Below are 13,753 nucleotides of genomic sequence, written 5' to 3' on the forward strand. Positions count from 1 at the left end.
TTATCACCACAATACTCCTGTTACAAGCACAGCTGGATTGGCTAGATGAGGAGAGCCACCAATGAATAAACTCATGGGGAATTTTCCCATGGGGAACAAAACTTAGTTACAAAAGAGAGAAAACCCCATTTCTAAATGCACAGACATCAGATCCACAGTCCCAAACCATAAAACAATAACACCTAATGGATTTATCTAAACTTTACCCTACTTACAGATAGTGAAGAGTCTTCTTTTGGAGAGACACGTTGTCTGTCCTCCTCAGTATCTGGAGAACAACTGCTCAGAGACAAAGGAGGGGAAAAACAAAAATTCCTTTGTCTCAGTTTGAAATCCCTATCTGCATTTCTATTGGCTGACTGCTGCCTAGCTAGGTACAGTTAACCTCTTAGTCCCCAGGCTGCTGGCCATCCCTCATGGTCATGACCCTGCCTGTGCACTATATCTCACACAATGGAGACTGGAGAAGGGTGTTTTATTCTGATGAACATGCAACCCCTTATGCATGTTAACATGTGAGCCTGTGACCAGGGCATGTTAGACTCCCCTGAGCTCAGCAAAACTCCTTTTCTGACATGCTGGCAGCCCGATCTCCCCAGGACTGCTGTAATTGGAAAAGCGAGTTGAAAAGCACTATAGTGCAACCAACGCGGAGTCCCAGGAAATGCCTCTGCTTTGCTACTACAGAGTTACTCACTCCTAGCAAAGGCACAGGTTCACCATTGCCAAAGGAGAGCTCTTTACCCGCACAGCCAAAGAGAGGCAGCTGCTATGAACGATCGTCCCATCGTCTTCAGCCGTCGAGACCTCAGGACGTACCGAAATGGCGCGGTCTCATCAGTGCCATTACCAAACTGGTTTAAACAAAATCAAGGCAAAAGAAATACTACTTTGATCTCCATGGTAACCCAAGTTTGAGCTGCAGTGAAGGCTTTAAATTCGAAATGCTTATTTGGCTGAAACCCCAGGAATAATCAGCGGGAGATTAGATCCATTAAAACCAGCAGGGGTTGTGATGTGTTTCATAAAATGGGTGCCAGAAGAGTATTTGATATGATTAGGCTTAAAAATCTGCTACCAAAAAGCGCTGAGTGGAGCTCCATGCGTCCTCTCAGAAAACAGTTTATTTAATCAATTTAGCCCCTTTCTCCACATGTGAATTAGCGATGAGCAGGTTTGATTTTTTTTCAGAATTTCTCCATTAATTTGAAATGACTAGACAGATGGCTGATGCCAACACATTGCAGTGCCTGATTACTCACAGAGGGCGAGATTCCCCCAGCTCCTGGGCCAGCTTCACAACAGGCCATGGCGTTGTAAAGTCATAGAATCCCAGGGCTGGAGGAGACCTCAGGAGGTCAGTGGGTCCAGCCCCCTGCCCAAGGCAGGACCAACCCAACTCAATCATCCCAGCCGGGGCTTTGTCAAGCCAGGACTTAAACACCTCTAGGGATGGAGATTCCACACACACACCCCTAGGGAACCCAGCCCAGCGCTTCCCCACTCTCCTCATGACATAGTTTTTCCTAATATCCAACCTAGACCTCCCCCACTGTAACTTGAGACCATTGCTCTTTGTTCTGCCACCTGCCCCCAAAGAGAACAGCCTTCATCTTCTTTGGAACCCCCCTTCAGGTAGTTGAAGGCTGCTATCAAATCCCCCCTCACTCTTCTCTTCTGCAGACTAAACAAGCCCAAATCCCTCAGCCTCCACTCGTAGGTCATGTGCTCCAGCCCCCTAATCATTTTGGTTGCCCTCCGCCCAACCCTTTCCAATGTGTCCACATCCTGTCTGTAATGGGGGTCCTAGAATTGGACACAAGCATCCAGATGTGACCTCACCAGAGCTGAATAAAGGGGAATACTCACTTCTCTAGATCTGCTGGAAATGTTCCTCCTAATGCTCCCCAATATGCCATTAGCCTTCTTGGCTATAAGGGCACACTGTTGACTCCACTCCATTACTTGAGCCAAACTTATCTTTGCAAAGAACATGGGACTTCTGTAGCTGTATGAAAAAGGGTGACTCAGTTTACCCCTCACTGGTTTTTGCCACCTACTTGGTCTCCAGGAATGAAGTTCTTTCCAGAAATACCCCTTGCACTAAGGATCAGGGAATTATGTCTGTGTCTACCTTTGAATGACACAGTAAAGACTATCAACAGGAGGAGAATAGGCCAAGCCCTGGCAGAGCTATGTGACGATTGAAACCTGAATGAAATGTGCTCTCTCTGGGGCCCGATATACACTACAGGGTTAGGTCATCATCAGCTGCCTTATGTCAACCTAGCTGTGGAAACAGCTTCACCTAAATTTCGCTGCCTCTCTGTGGAGATTTGCTAACACCACGTCTCTGAGTGGCACCGAGTGACAGCCGATGCGATTATGTGTACGCAATGTCAGTGCAGACCCCACATGGCTTACGCCGACTGTTACTGGCTTTCAGGAGCTGTCACTCAGTGCCTCGTGTTAACAACATTGTACCAGCACTCCAGCCAGGGCGGGCACTGCCGACACACGGAGTCAAGTGTGCGCACCCATGCAACTTAACAACGGTGGTGCCTGTAGCCTGAGGTAAGTTAGGTTGATATAATTGTGTAGTGTAGCCTAGGTCTCTAGAGAAGTGAGAGAAAACCCCAGGAGAGCAGCCACGGAAGAAGGGGCAGCCCTTTAAAACTGTAGAGCTGGGGTGAGGATCAGGGGCCACTGCCCCACAGAAAAATCACTTGGGGGCTGCTCACCAGTGAGAAGCAAAAAACAAACAAAGAACCCCTTCCTGGTGTGGGCCCTGACTGAGAAGGAGAAAGGCTCTCCCCACGATCCCCTCACGCACCAGAGCCATGCGCGGGGGTGGGGGGCAGATTAGTAGGTTTTGTGAGCTCCAGCCCTGACGAGGGATGGCGGGGGGAGAGCTGGAGTGCCAGTGTGAGCTCCCCTATGCTGGGGAAGAGCCTTGAGCTTCAGGGGCCAGATCCAGGCACCCAGACCTTAGGTTCCCCACCTCCACCACAGAGGCTGGACTGTCCTGGGTTGAGGAAGAAAGGGGCGTGTTTCTGAGGAAGGGAGGACATTTCTGAGTGCGAGGCTGGCTGTGCTGAAGGGTAATTGGCTGTCGGGGGCTAGAGGAGAAGTCAGGAGGTGGAGGGGCCGGGGACAGGCAGGGCCCGGGAGGCTCTACAGAGCTTTGACCATGCCCAAAGAGTAATGAGGAAAACAAGCCTCATCCGCTACCTTCTCTTGCTCTTTGTGAGTCAGCAAGGCATCGACACGGGCAGCGAGCAGTGACAAGTGCCTGCTAAGTAAATGAAAACGTGCGCACGGCCACTTCCCAAAGAGGCTGCTTTTCCCCACGCCGATTGGCCCTCGGAGCAATTCAGATGACACGATTAAGGCGGAGGGCTTCGATGCAACAGCCGAGGCGCCTTGTCGCATGGCCCGCCTCACGCAGCATAGTGCAGCCACGTGCGGCTCAAATAAAGAGCAGGAAAATGAACTCACATTAAACTGATAAAGCAAAAATACGAAGCACTTGGCAGCACCTGGGTGGCACTCAGACGGCGAAGGACAGCAGCTGGCATATGCTGCTGCAGCCCTCAAGCCTCCCACATGCAACAGAGAGAAACCAGCCGCCTCGGGGAGACGTGCCTAGCGCCGTGGACTCAGCAGAAGGAGCTGTCAGGGGAGCAAAGATTTAATGACTCTTATTTAAACCGAAACGGAATGATTCACCGTGTTCTCCGGCTGTGGAGCAGCTGCAGAGCCTAGCCTGGGAGCTAGAGAGACCCCTCTGAGCCCTGACAGGACCGACTAATCTTCAGAATGTCCCTTGAACAAGTATAACAGCTTCTCCCTCTCACTGGCTCTTCTTAGGAGCAGACCTGCCAGGCTGAGGGAGCTGCCCACCCCCTGACCTTGGAAAAAGACCGTGGAGACAGCAGGGTTCAGTGGTGAGAGGGGACAGGGACAGCGCAAATTCAGTCCCTTCTAGCCCTGAGCATTGACTGTCTCCCCGCTCACTCTCCTCTCCTTTGTGCTGCCCTTGTGAAGGGCCAGACGGTGCCACACCAGGAGTGGGACTGTGGTGCAAACCCACCACGAGCCAGACTGTTTGGTGTCCCCATCCCATCCACTCCTTCTCCTCAGTGGAGCTGGATTTAGGGGTGCTGCCCCACCCCGAGTTTGAAGTGGTTCCATGCCACACAAGGTCCCAGCTGCTCTCGGCACCCCTCCTCTGCACCTTGTCCTAGCACCTCATCCTCTCAGGGCCAGTGTGCCCCTCGCCGGGCGTCCGTGGAGAGTAGGGCTCCCAAGATGGACACCTTGTCCCTCCTTCCCACCTCAGCACACAGGCCGGACACAGCCAGCCTTCGACGTAATGGACCCTCTGTTTCCTTCAGTCAGCAGGCCTGGCATGCTGCACCCACCCACCCCTTGAACAATCTCCCGAGCCATGGTGTTTTGTCACAGGCTGCTTTTCTGGGTCAGCGGGAACCATTTTGCAACTCTTAAAACACCTTCCTAAATCCCAGCCAAGCCAGATGTTCCCTGAGTAACGCTGGGCTGCTCTGAGTGTACCAAACAGGCCCCCCAGCTCAGAGACGGGGGAGAAGGGAAAAGCCTCCGGACGAACACGGCCAGATTTCAGAAAAACATTAACTGCGCCCCGTAAGGCTCGGAGAGCAGTCGAGGATGAAAGGGCTGTGGTGCTGAGGGCTGAGATTTCAAAGGGAATGGAGCCTCAGGCAGGGGAATCAATGTAATGATGGGAAGGGGGGACACAGACTCAGGCTAAGCTAAGCCAATGCTCTCTGGAGCTGGGAGGGAGAATGAAGGCTTGTGGAACAGGTCGGGAAAGCAAAGCAGAGACACGCGCACATTCAGGCTACGTCTACACTGCCACGGTTTGTCAACGGAATTTATGCCAGCACCCAAAAGTCGACAAAATAAAACGCCAAACAGGGTGTTCCCACTTGCTCCCTCTGTCCACCCTGGGGGCACCATCCTTGGCAGTGTGAGCAATGCCCTGTTGGTATGTCTCCCACAGCAAAGCACTGTGGGAAGGCAGAGCTGATCCCTGTGCATCTTGGGATTCCCTCCAAGTGCTCCCACAGTCCCCTCAGCGGCTGAGAGCGGCACCATGAGTAGCTCTGAGAACTCTCCATGCTAAGAATGCCAAAGCAGCACAGCTGTCTCTCCAACTCTCCCCCAGCAGTAGCAGCCTGCCTGCTGTTGTGTTCCTAGCAGGGCAGACCAGGAGCATTCCAATGATTTGCTCTTTGTTTGTTCCCTAAAACAGAGCAGCTCACTCAGCTGTCAGACACTTCCCAGAGCTTTGAAGGGGAAGGGCGCAGGCTGGCAGGGCAGCAGAGATCACAGAACACTGAGCAGAACCATCAGGGCAGGCATTGTGGGACACCAGTGGAAGCCAGTGCCCTCCACAGAACAAACAGCAGAGTCCACATTGGCCCTTTGTTGACACTAAAGGAAGGGGAAAAGAAAGAGCTCCTTCAGCACTTGCCAGCTAAGATTTCATTTAGAAAGAGAAAAGGCCTCTAATTCATTAACTCTGGAAAAGACAATTATTGACATCCTGGAAATAATCCTCCAGGCCTTGAAGCATCCATGCTAGCAGGAAAGTAACTCAGACATGGTCCCAGTGAGGTAGCATCTCATGGGAAAACGCTGAGAACTGTTCTACTGAGCAGCAGTTTTTCTGCTGCTAGTTCAGCCGGAGCTGAACTGGGACCAGGTCATCAGCATGTTTTGGCAGCCTCCCATTGTGGGTTGCAGAGGAACTGGCCCAAATAATTCCTCTCAGATTGAATCATCCTTGCCCTTCCTGTGGGTGACTCTCACTAATTTCACACCATACTTTCCATGTTTTCTCTCCTCTTCCTTGTTCAGCACCTCATTGTGTTCAGGGACATTTGCATCAATACACCAGTGCCCAGTGCTTTTTCTGTGACAGTACTGCCCGGTACATAGTACCGGCACCTCCAGATGCAGCACCAGCAACTCCAGCCAGAGCTCAACAACTTTTCCCCTGGAGCACAGCCACCTATTTTTTTTTTTTTTTTTTTTTACAAAAAAAGCACTGCCAGTGCCCAATACATCCTCTGGTGCCAATGGCTGAGGATGCCTTTGAAATCATGGACCAAGGAAATTGAAGGTGCTAGTTAAGATCAAAACAGACTGTGAAAAGCTTCAAAAAGATCTCACCAAACTAAAGCAAAATACAGGACTATGTAGCACTTTAGAGTCTAACAAGATGGTTTATGAGATGATGAGCTTTCGTGGGCCAGACCCACTTCCTCTGAGGAAGTGGGTCTGGCCCACGAAAGCTCATCATCTCATAAACCATCTTGTTAGTCTGGTGTAGCTGAAGCAAAATACAGGACTATGTAGCACTTTAAAGACTAACACGGCTACATTTCTATTACTATTCACCAAACTAAGTGATTGGACAACAAAATGGCAAATGAAATTTAATGCTGACAAATGTAAAGTAATGCACATTGGAAAACATAGTCCCAGTGAAATGCACAAATAGGATGGGGACTAATGTAGTTACAACTACTCAAGAGAGAGATCTTGGAGTCATTGTGGATAGTTCTGCGAAAAGATCCACTCAGGGTGCAGCGGCAGTCAAAAAAGGAAATAGAATGTTAGGAATCATAAAAGGGATACAGAATAACACAGATAATGTCTTCTTGCTTCTGTATAAAACCATGGTACTCCCACATCTTGAATACTGCGTACAGATGTGATCACTTCACAGCAAGAACAAATCTGTTGGCACTGGAAAAGGTTCAGAAAAGGGCAACAAAACTGATGAGGGCTTTCGAACAGGCCCCATCTGAAGAGAGATTGAAAAGAATGGGACTGTTCAGCCTAGAAAAGAGGAGACTAAGGGGAGATATGATAGAAATCTGTAAAATCATGACGGTCATGGAAAAAGTCAATAAGGAAAAGTTATTTACTTATTCCCACAATATCAGAAGTAGGGATCACCAAATTAAATTAATAGGCAGCAGGTTAAAAACAAAAGGAAGTTTTTCTTCACTCACCGTACAGTCAACCTATGGAACTCCTTGCCAGAGGGTGTTGTGAAGACTAGGACTTTATTAGAGTCCAAAAAAGAGCTAGATAGATTCATGGAGGTTAGGTCCATCAATGGCTATGAGCCAGGATAGGTAGGAACGGTGTCCCTAGCCTCTGTTTGTCTGGAAATGGAAGATAGGAGATGGATCATGCGAAGATTACCTGTTGTATTCACTCCCTTTGGGGCATCTGATATTGGCCACTGTCGGCAGACAGGACATTGGACTAGATGGACCTTTGGTCTGACCCAGTGTGGCCATTCATATGTCCTTATGTTCTTATGCTACCCCCACATTCAGCAGCTGGGGAGCTAGTGTTGTATCTTAGTTTGCTAGAATTGTAGCCACTCCGTTAATTTATTCCCTTTCACAGCCATGCTCCTCCAACCATCGGTTGCTGTGGAGATGATGCTAATGAGGCTGAGTTTCCCAAATCAGAATTATTAACTCAGATGCTTTAATGATACAGTTGCTTAATGTTCATTGAGTGGGTGCTAAGCGTAGGGTGTGCTATGCTAGGAAATTGCTCCTCGGCCAAACACACAGCACGATAACCATAAACCCCAGCAGGGAGCTGCCTGGAGCATGGCAGAGGTGTTTTAGGCTCTTCCCGTTACGTCCTGCTTCGGCAGGGTTATGATAACACTTGTTGCTCAGGGACCCAAATCGTCATAAAATAAAGATTTAAAATACTAAATTCCTACTGTTCCCTTTCACAAGCCTGGAGGAAACACGGAACTGTGACCCCTTTCTCCTTTAGCTCAGTAAAAGACGAGTGCAAAAATTAGCAGCACATCAAATGAAGCATGCAGTATCATTTTAATTAGTGGGGCATATTGTCGCTTTCCCCTATTAGTTATGAGCACCAAGTAAATCTGTGGAGGCAGCTGTGTCATTGAAACCTAACAGAAATCCTGCAATCCCAGCCAGAGCATGCATATTTAGAAAGGTGACTATTTAGTAAAGTCTTAGGGGGGTAGACGTGTCAGTCTGCATCTGCAAATTCAAAACAATCGATTTAGGATTGAAACGGGATCCTAATGCACTACAAGGGCAATTTTCCCTCCTTGATATTACATCTCCCCATCAACTGCTGCAAATGTGACATCCTGACTTGATTAGCCTCATTAATACTGCTCATACACTTCTTTTCTTGTTCTAATATATAGACCCCTGCCTCTGTGATTTCCACTCCAACTCATCTGCTGAAGTGGGTTTTATCCACAAAAGCTGATGTCCGAATAAATTTCAGTCTGTAAGGGCACACCTCCCCTGAAGTGTTATTTAGAAATAGCAAACAGCGTGTCTACGCAGCAAGCCATTATTTTGAAATAATGGTGAGCTGAAGGACTTCTTACTCTGACTCCTGTAACCCTCATTTCACGAGGATTAAGGGAAGTCGTAGGAACAGTGTTCTTCCTCCCACTTCCTGCTGTGTAGACAGCGCCAAAACCCGAGTTAAGCTATTTCGGCTACACAATTGACATAGCTGAAGTTGCGTAGCTTAACTCGAATTTTACCCAGCAGTGTATACATGCCATAAGGTGCCCCAGAACTCCTGGTTGTTTTATTTAATAACACAAATTATTAGTGTCCTGTCCAAATGTATGATGCTAGATAGTGGTTTGTACTTTGTTCTGAAATTGAGCAGAGATTGTAACATGCTTTGGTATGAACATACAAAATATACTGATTGCTCAATTACTGGTTAATTCTAAAGGTAACCAAGCCTCCACTGTATGGGTAAGTCTACACTACAGCACTAATTCAAACTAACTTGGTTCAAATTAGTTAATTCAAACTAAGCTAATTCGAATTAGTGCATCTAGACTTAAAAACTAGTTCGAATTAGCGTTTTGCTAATTCAAACTAGCATGTCCACACTGAGTGGACCCTGAACAGAGGTTAAGGATGGCCGGAAGCAGTGCCGGCAGGGCATCAGGTTAGGACTTAGAGTGTGGAGCTGCTGCCTCAGGCTAGCCGAGGGCTGTGCTTAAAGCGACCCAACCCCCACCCTGGACAGACAGTTCTCAGGGGTTCCCCGCTTGCAAAGCAGTCCTGGTTTGGAATGCCCTGAGTGCTCGCACTCGGCACATCACAGCACTCAGCCATCAGACCAGCTGCACTTGCCGCAGGCTGCCATCCGGAGGGGGGGTCAATCAAGGGGCTTCAGGAGAGTTTCCACCCCGAGGAGACCGCAGAGCCAGCCCAGTCCTCCCCATCGGGGGCTCGTACCCCATTCCTCCCTCACCTCCTTCCACTTACCCCTCCCTAGCCCCCCCTTCCTGATGTACAAAATAAAGGACACGTGTGTTCAAAAATAGAAACTCTTTATTGAACAAAACTCGGGGAAACTGGGAAAAGGAGGTGGGAGAGGGGAAGAGAGAGGGTGGGAGAGGGGAGGGCAACTAAAATGATCAGGGGTTTGGAACAGGTCCCATATGAAGAGAGGCTAAAGAGACTGGGACTTTTCAGCTTAGAAAGAAGGAGACTGAGAGGGGATATGATAGAGGTCTATAAAAGCACGAGTGGTGTGGAGAGGGTGCATAAAGAAAAGTTCTTCATTAGTTCCCATAATAGAAGGACTAGAGGACACCAAATGAAATGAATGGGTAGCAGGCTTCAAACTAATAACAGAAAGTTCTTCTTCACAAAGCAAAGAGTCAACCTGTGGAACTCCTTGCTGCAGGAGGCTGTGAAGGCTAGAACTAGAACAGAGTTTAAAGAGAAGTTAGATAAATTCATGGAGGTTGGGTCCATGGAGTGGTATTAGCCAGGGGGTAGAAATGGTGTCCCTGGCCTCTGTTTGGAGAAGGCTGGAGATGGATGGCACGAGACAAATGGCTTGGTCATTGTCTTCGGTCCATCCCCTCCAGGGTCCCTAGTGTTGGCCACTGTCGGCAGACAAGCTACTGGGCTAGATGGACCTTTGGTCTGACCCAGTACGGCCATTCTAAGGTCAGGGCTCAGGGTCGGGGGTCTCACTGGACCACCCTGATTTTCATGCAAACCTGCTCCTGGGTGGCCAGGCTGGCAGCTCTCCTGCCCTAGACGGCCACTTTCCTGTGCCTAGTGCGGAGGTCGTGTATGAGGTCCACAATCTCCGCACTAGACCAGGTGGGTGCCCGCCTCTTCCGGACCTGGGCAGGCTCCTGGGAGCCGCCAGCCTGGTCCCGGGAAGAGGCGGAGGGCTGGGTGGCAACGGGTGGATGGTTTGTACTGTGCCAGGTGCAGGGTCTGCTGGCTGGGTGCTGGCAGGCTTGCACCTGGCACGGGCATCGTAGCCAGCCCGTGCCCCTTCAAGGGCTCCAGGGCCGGGAGGGGGGCAGACGAGTTTTCCTGGTGGTGCCCAGAGTGGCCATCAGGGAAAGCTGGGAAGGGCTAGCCTCCCACTAGTTCGAATTAAGTGGCTACACAGCCCTTAATTCGAACTACTTAATTCGAACTAGGCATTAGTCCTCGTACAATGAGGTTTACCTAGTTCGAATTAAGCGCTCCGCTAGTTTGAATTAAGTTCGAACTAGCGATTTGCCTGTGTAGCGCCTATGAAAGTTAATTCGAACTAATGTCTGTTAGTTCAAATTAACTTTGTAGTGTAGACATACCCTATGGATCCAAATGGGGAGTTTCTGGTTCAAATAAAATAAATATTGACCATACATCAAACTGAACATGAACCAAGTCTTGAGAATATAAAAGATGAGTTTAAAAAAATCCTGCTTTCATTTTCATACCGTTCCACCTGAATCTCTTGAGCCTTCCAGAAGCAATAGTGGAATATTTCTGGTGCACTGGAACTCCTTTCCAAGAATACCTGGTTTTGTGTTATTTCCAGTCAAACGTTGTTGATTCAGAGGTTGAGAGAGTTTGGATGAGCATCCAGACATCTGAAAGGGAATCAGACCAAACTGATCTGCATGCCCAGTTGTCCAAAGGTTTCCACCATCCCTAGTGTCTACAGTGAGGCACAAAACAGACAAGATTAAAGCTGGAGGAATCCCAGTCTTCCCAGTAAGCTGTGCACTTGGGCAGCCACTGAGGAGAGATTCAAATGCTACCCAGCTGATTAGCAGAGCACCCAGAGCCTGGCAGCAGGTGTTATAACTGCTGGTGCACATCCGCACATGCTTCAGTGAGCATAACAAAATTTATTCTGCACATGGATAGGAAAAAATAGGGTCCATTGAATCCCACCCACATCCTGTTCTAGACAACTGGTAAAGCGAGGCCTGCGTACCAAAAGTCCTTCCATAGAAGGAAAGATCCTGTATTTTCAGCATTTCTCACAATGTATGAAAAAGAACAGAATTTGTTATGCAGCTAGGAACATTAAACACTGGCGTGACCTTACAATAAAATCTGAAAGCAGAGAGCAAGAGTTGGATATCCAGAAAGTACCCATTCTTCTACACGGTGAAACAAATAGGAAATAGAGGCAAGGCGAGTAACAGAACAGAGAGCAGTCATCTGTGTTGCATAGCCTCTGTAACATAAGATCCACCCCCCATTCAAGTCAATGGGATTCTTTCATTAGATTTCACTAAGCTTTGGGCTCAGTGTAAAGAGTGGATGAGTAACTCTGACAACACGAGTGGGAGGCTTCAAAAATATGTGCATGGAATTGAGTTTTGTGAAGGGGCCTTAAATCCAGACAGGCAATCTGGAGAGAGCCCTCTTCTAGCACCTAGAAGCTGTTTATCCCACAGCAACAGATATAAATGTTAGTCTCCATCCCAAAGTGAGTCTAGCACAGTAATAAAGAGAGAGGACCACTTTTATGTTCAATTTTTATTCTACTGTCTTCCTTCGGGCAAGAAAGTCTAGCAGCAGGACATGATCATTACAGAAACCCTGGGATGACATTGTTCAAAATCTGAGCCAGGTGATTCACCCAAAATTGTAAGACATTTCAAACCATAAAAGAAAAGCCCATAAACCCCCAGCCTCAGACACTGCTGTAGTGGTGTTATAAAAGTGCTCCTCTGCAAATAAAGCACCTTGGTCTGAGATTCGCTTGCTGAGATCTGCATCACTAAGCACTTGTCCACAGTAACTGGAGTAATGGTCAGTTATTGACAATAGGTCCTTGTAACTGAAGGAGTGTGAACGCCCCAGTGTTGGCTTTTGCTGTAGTTCACACACTAGAGATTTAAAGCTGGAGCCTCCACAGCTGTCGATCAAAGCAGCCAAGTTCCCTGACCTTTGACATGTTTCTGAAATGTTCCGTGACAGGCCCAGACCAGCTGGCTGCAGAACTCTAATGGAAGGAAGGTTTGCTGGGCTCTGGGTGAACAGTCTCCTCTTCCTTGAGGAAACAGGGCAGAGTCTAGTGCAGCATAATCAGGTAGGCACCTGGGGCCAATTAGGAGCTTGCCAGAAGCAGCAGGCTAATCTGGTCACCTGCAGCCCATGAAGGCCTGCTGGGGCTTGTTTTTAAGGCCTCTCTGCAAGGAGGGCAGCAGCCCAAGATCTCAGAGTGACAAGGTGTCTGAGTGAGAACTAAGGACTGCGAGAAAAGGCAGAGTGCCATGGAGGAGCAGGACTGACTTGCTCAGGTACGAGAGGAAAGGGCATTTGGGGAAGTGGCCAAGGGAAGTAGTTGCAAGAGTGGGAGTAGAAGAAACCCTGACTGTGGCCACTGCCTTAGGGTCCCAGGGCCGGAATCCAGAGTAGTAAGTGGGCTCGGGTTCCCCCCAATGGTTCCCACACCACTACAGAATCTGCCCTGGCTGACCCCAACTCCACCCTCCCTGCCTGAGGCCCAGCCCCTTCTGGGAGCACAAAGCCAGGGCCCCCATCTTGCACAGGGGGCCAGCAGTTCTGTCGGGCCCCCCTTTCTGAGCCTCCCACGGCAGTGACCCCACACTACCAGTGCGTGAGGTCTCAAGGCAAAGTTGCCATGGATTGGAGAGGGCTTTGTATATGAACGCTGACACTCTCAGTGACTCCACAGGGGCGGGACTTGTGTAAAGCCTGTTGGAATCCTTTGGAATCAAAGATGACTCGGGACAAATATTTTGCTGCTGTGATACTGCTCATTTCACACTCGTAGACTTTGGCCCTTCCCTTATTATTTTTAGGGGAGGAAGAAACATGCATTTCTTGTTATTATAGAGAAACACCTCTCTTCCTCCCCCCCCCCCCAAAAAAACCCCATCACCCTCCCTTTCATAGAATCCTAGAACAGGCAGGGACCTCGAGAAGTTGTCGAGTCTAATTGCCTGCCCTCAGGGCGGGACCAAGCACTATCTAGGCCATCCCTGAGAGATGTCTGTCCAACCGGCTCTTAAATATCTCCAGTGATGGAGATTCCACAACCTCCTAGGCAACGTATTCTAGTGTTTAACCATCCTGACAGTTATATCCTTGATGAACTACAAGGAAACTTTGTATTTCCACAGCTCTTTTTCCAAGCTAAAGGATGTGCCTATCATGAGCAGTGCCACAAACCGCTCACCAAGCAAGGAAAAGAATGGCAGCAAGTTTGGACCCGAGACAAATTCCAGAGCCAAACTGACTTTTCAGCCCTGTTCCTAGGGGCTATGTCGACACTGCAGCGCTATTTTGGGATACTGGAGGTATCCTGAAATAGCTACCCCACGTCTTAACAGCAAGCCTGTTATTTCGAAATATAATGGGCTCGCTATTCCACC

At 48.9% G+C, this 13,753-nt stretch overlaps 1 long non-coding RNA gene across 1 annotated transcript in view; it reads right to left on the reverse strand.

Annotated features, from left to right (window-relative positions):
* Positions 1-336, reverse strand: part of LOC106732131 (uncharacterized) — a 52,995-nt gene extending 52,659 nt beyond the window's left edge. The window contains exon 1 of the long non-coding RNA XR_012897293.1: positions 216-336. This is a non-coding gene — a long non-coding RNA (uncharacterized LOC106732131). The remainder of the gene's footprint in view (positions 1-215) is intronic.
* Positions 337-13,753: the final 13,417 nt, after the last annotated feature.

Source organism: Pelodiscus sinensis, chromosome 23 (assembly GCF_049634645.1).
Source record: "Pelodiscus sinensis isolate JC-2024 chromosome 23, ASM4963464v1, whole genome shotgun sequence".
Lineage (NCBI taxonomy): Eukaryota > Metazoa > Chordata > Testudines > Trionychidae > Pelodiscus > Pelodiscus sinensis.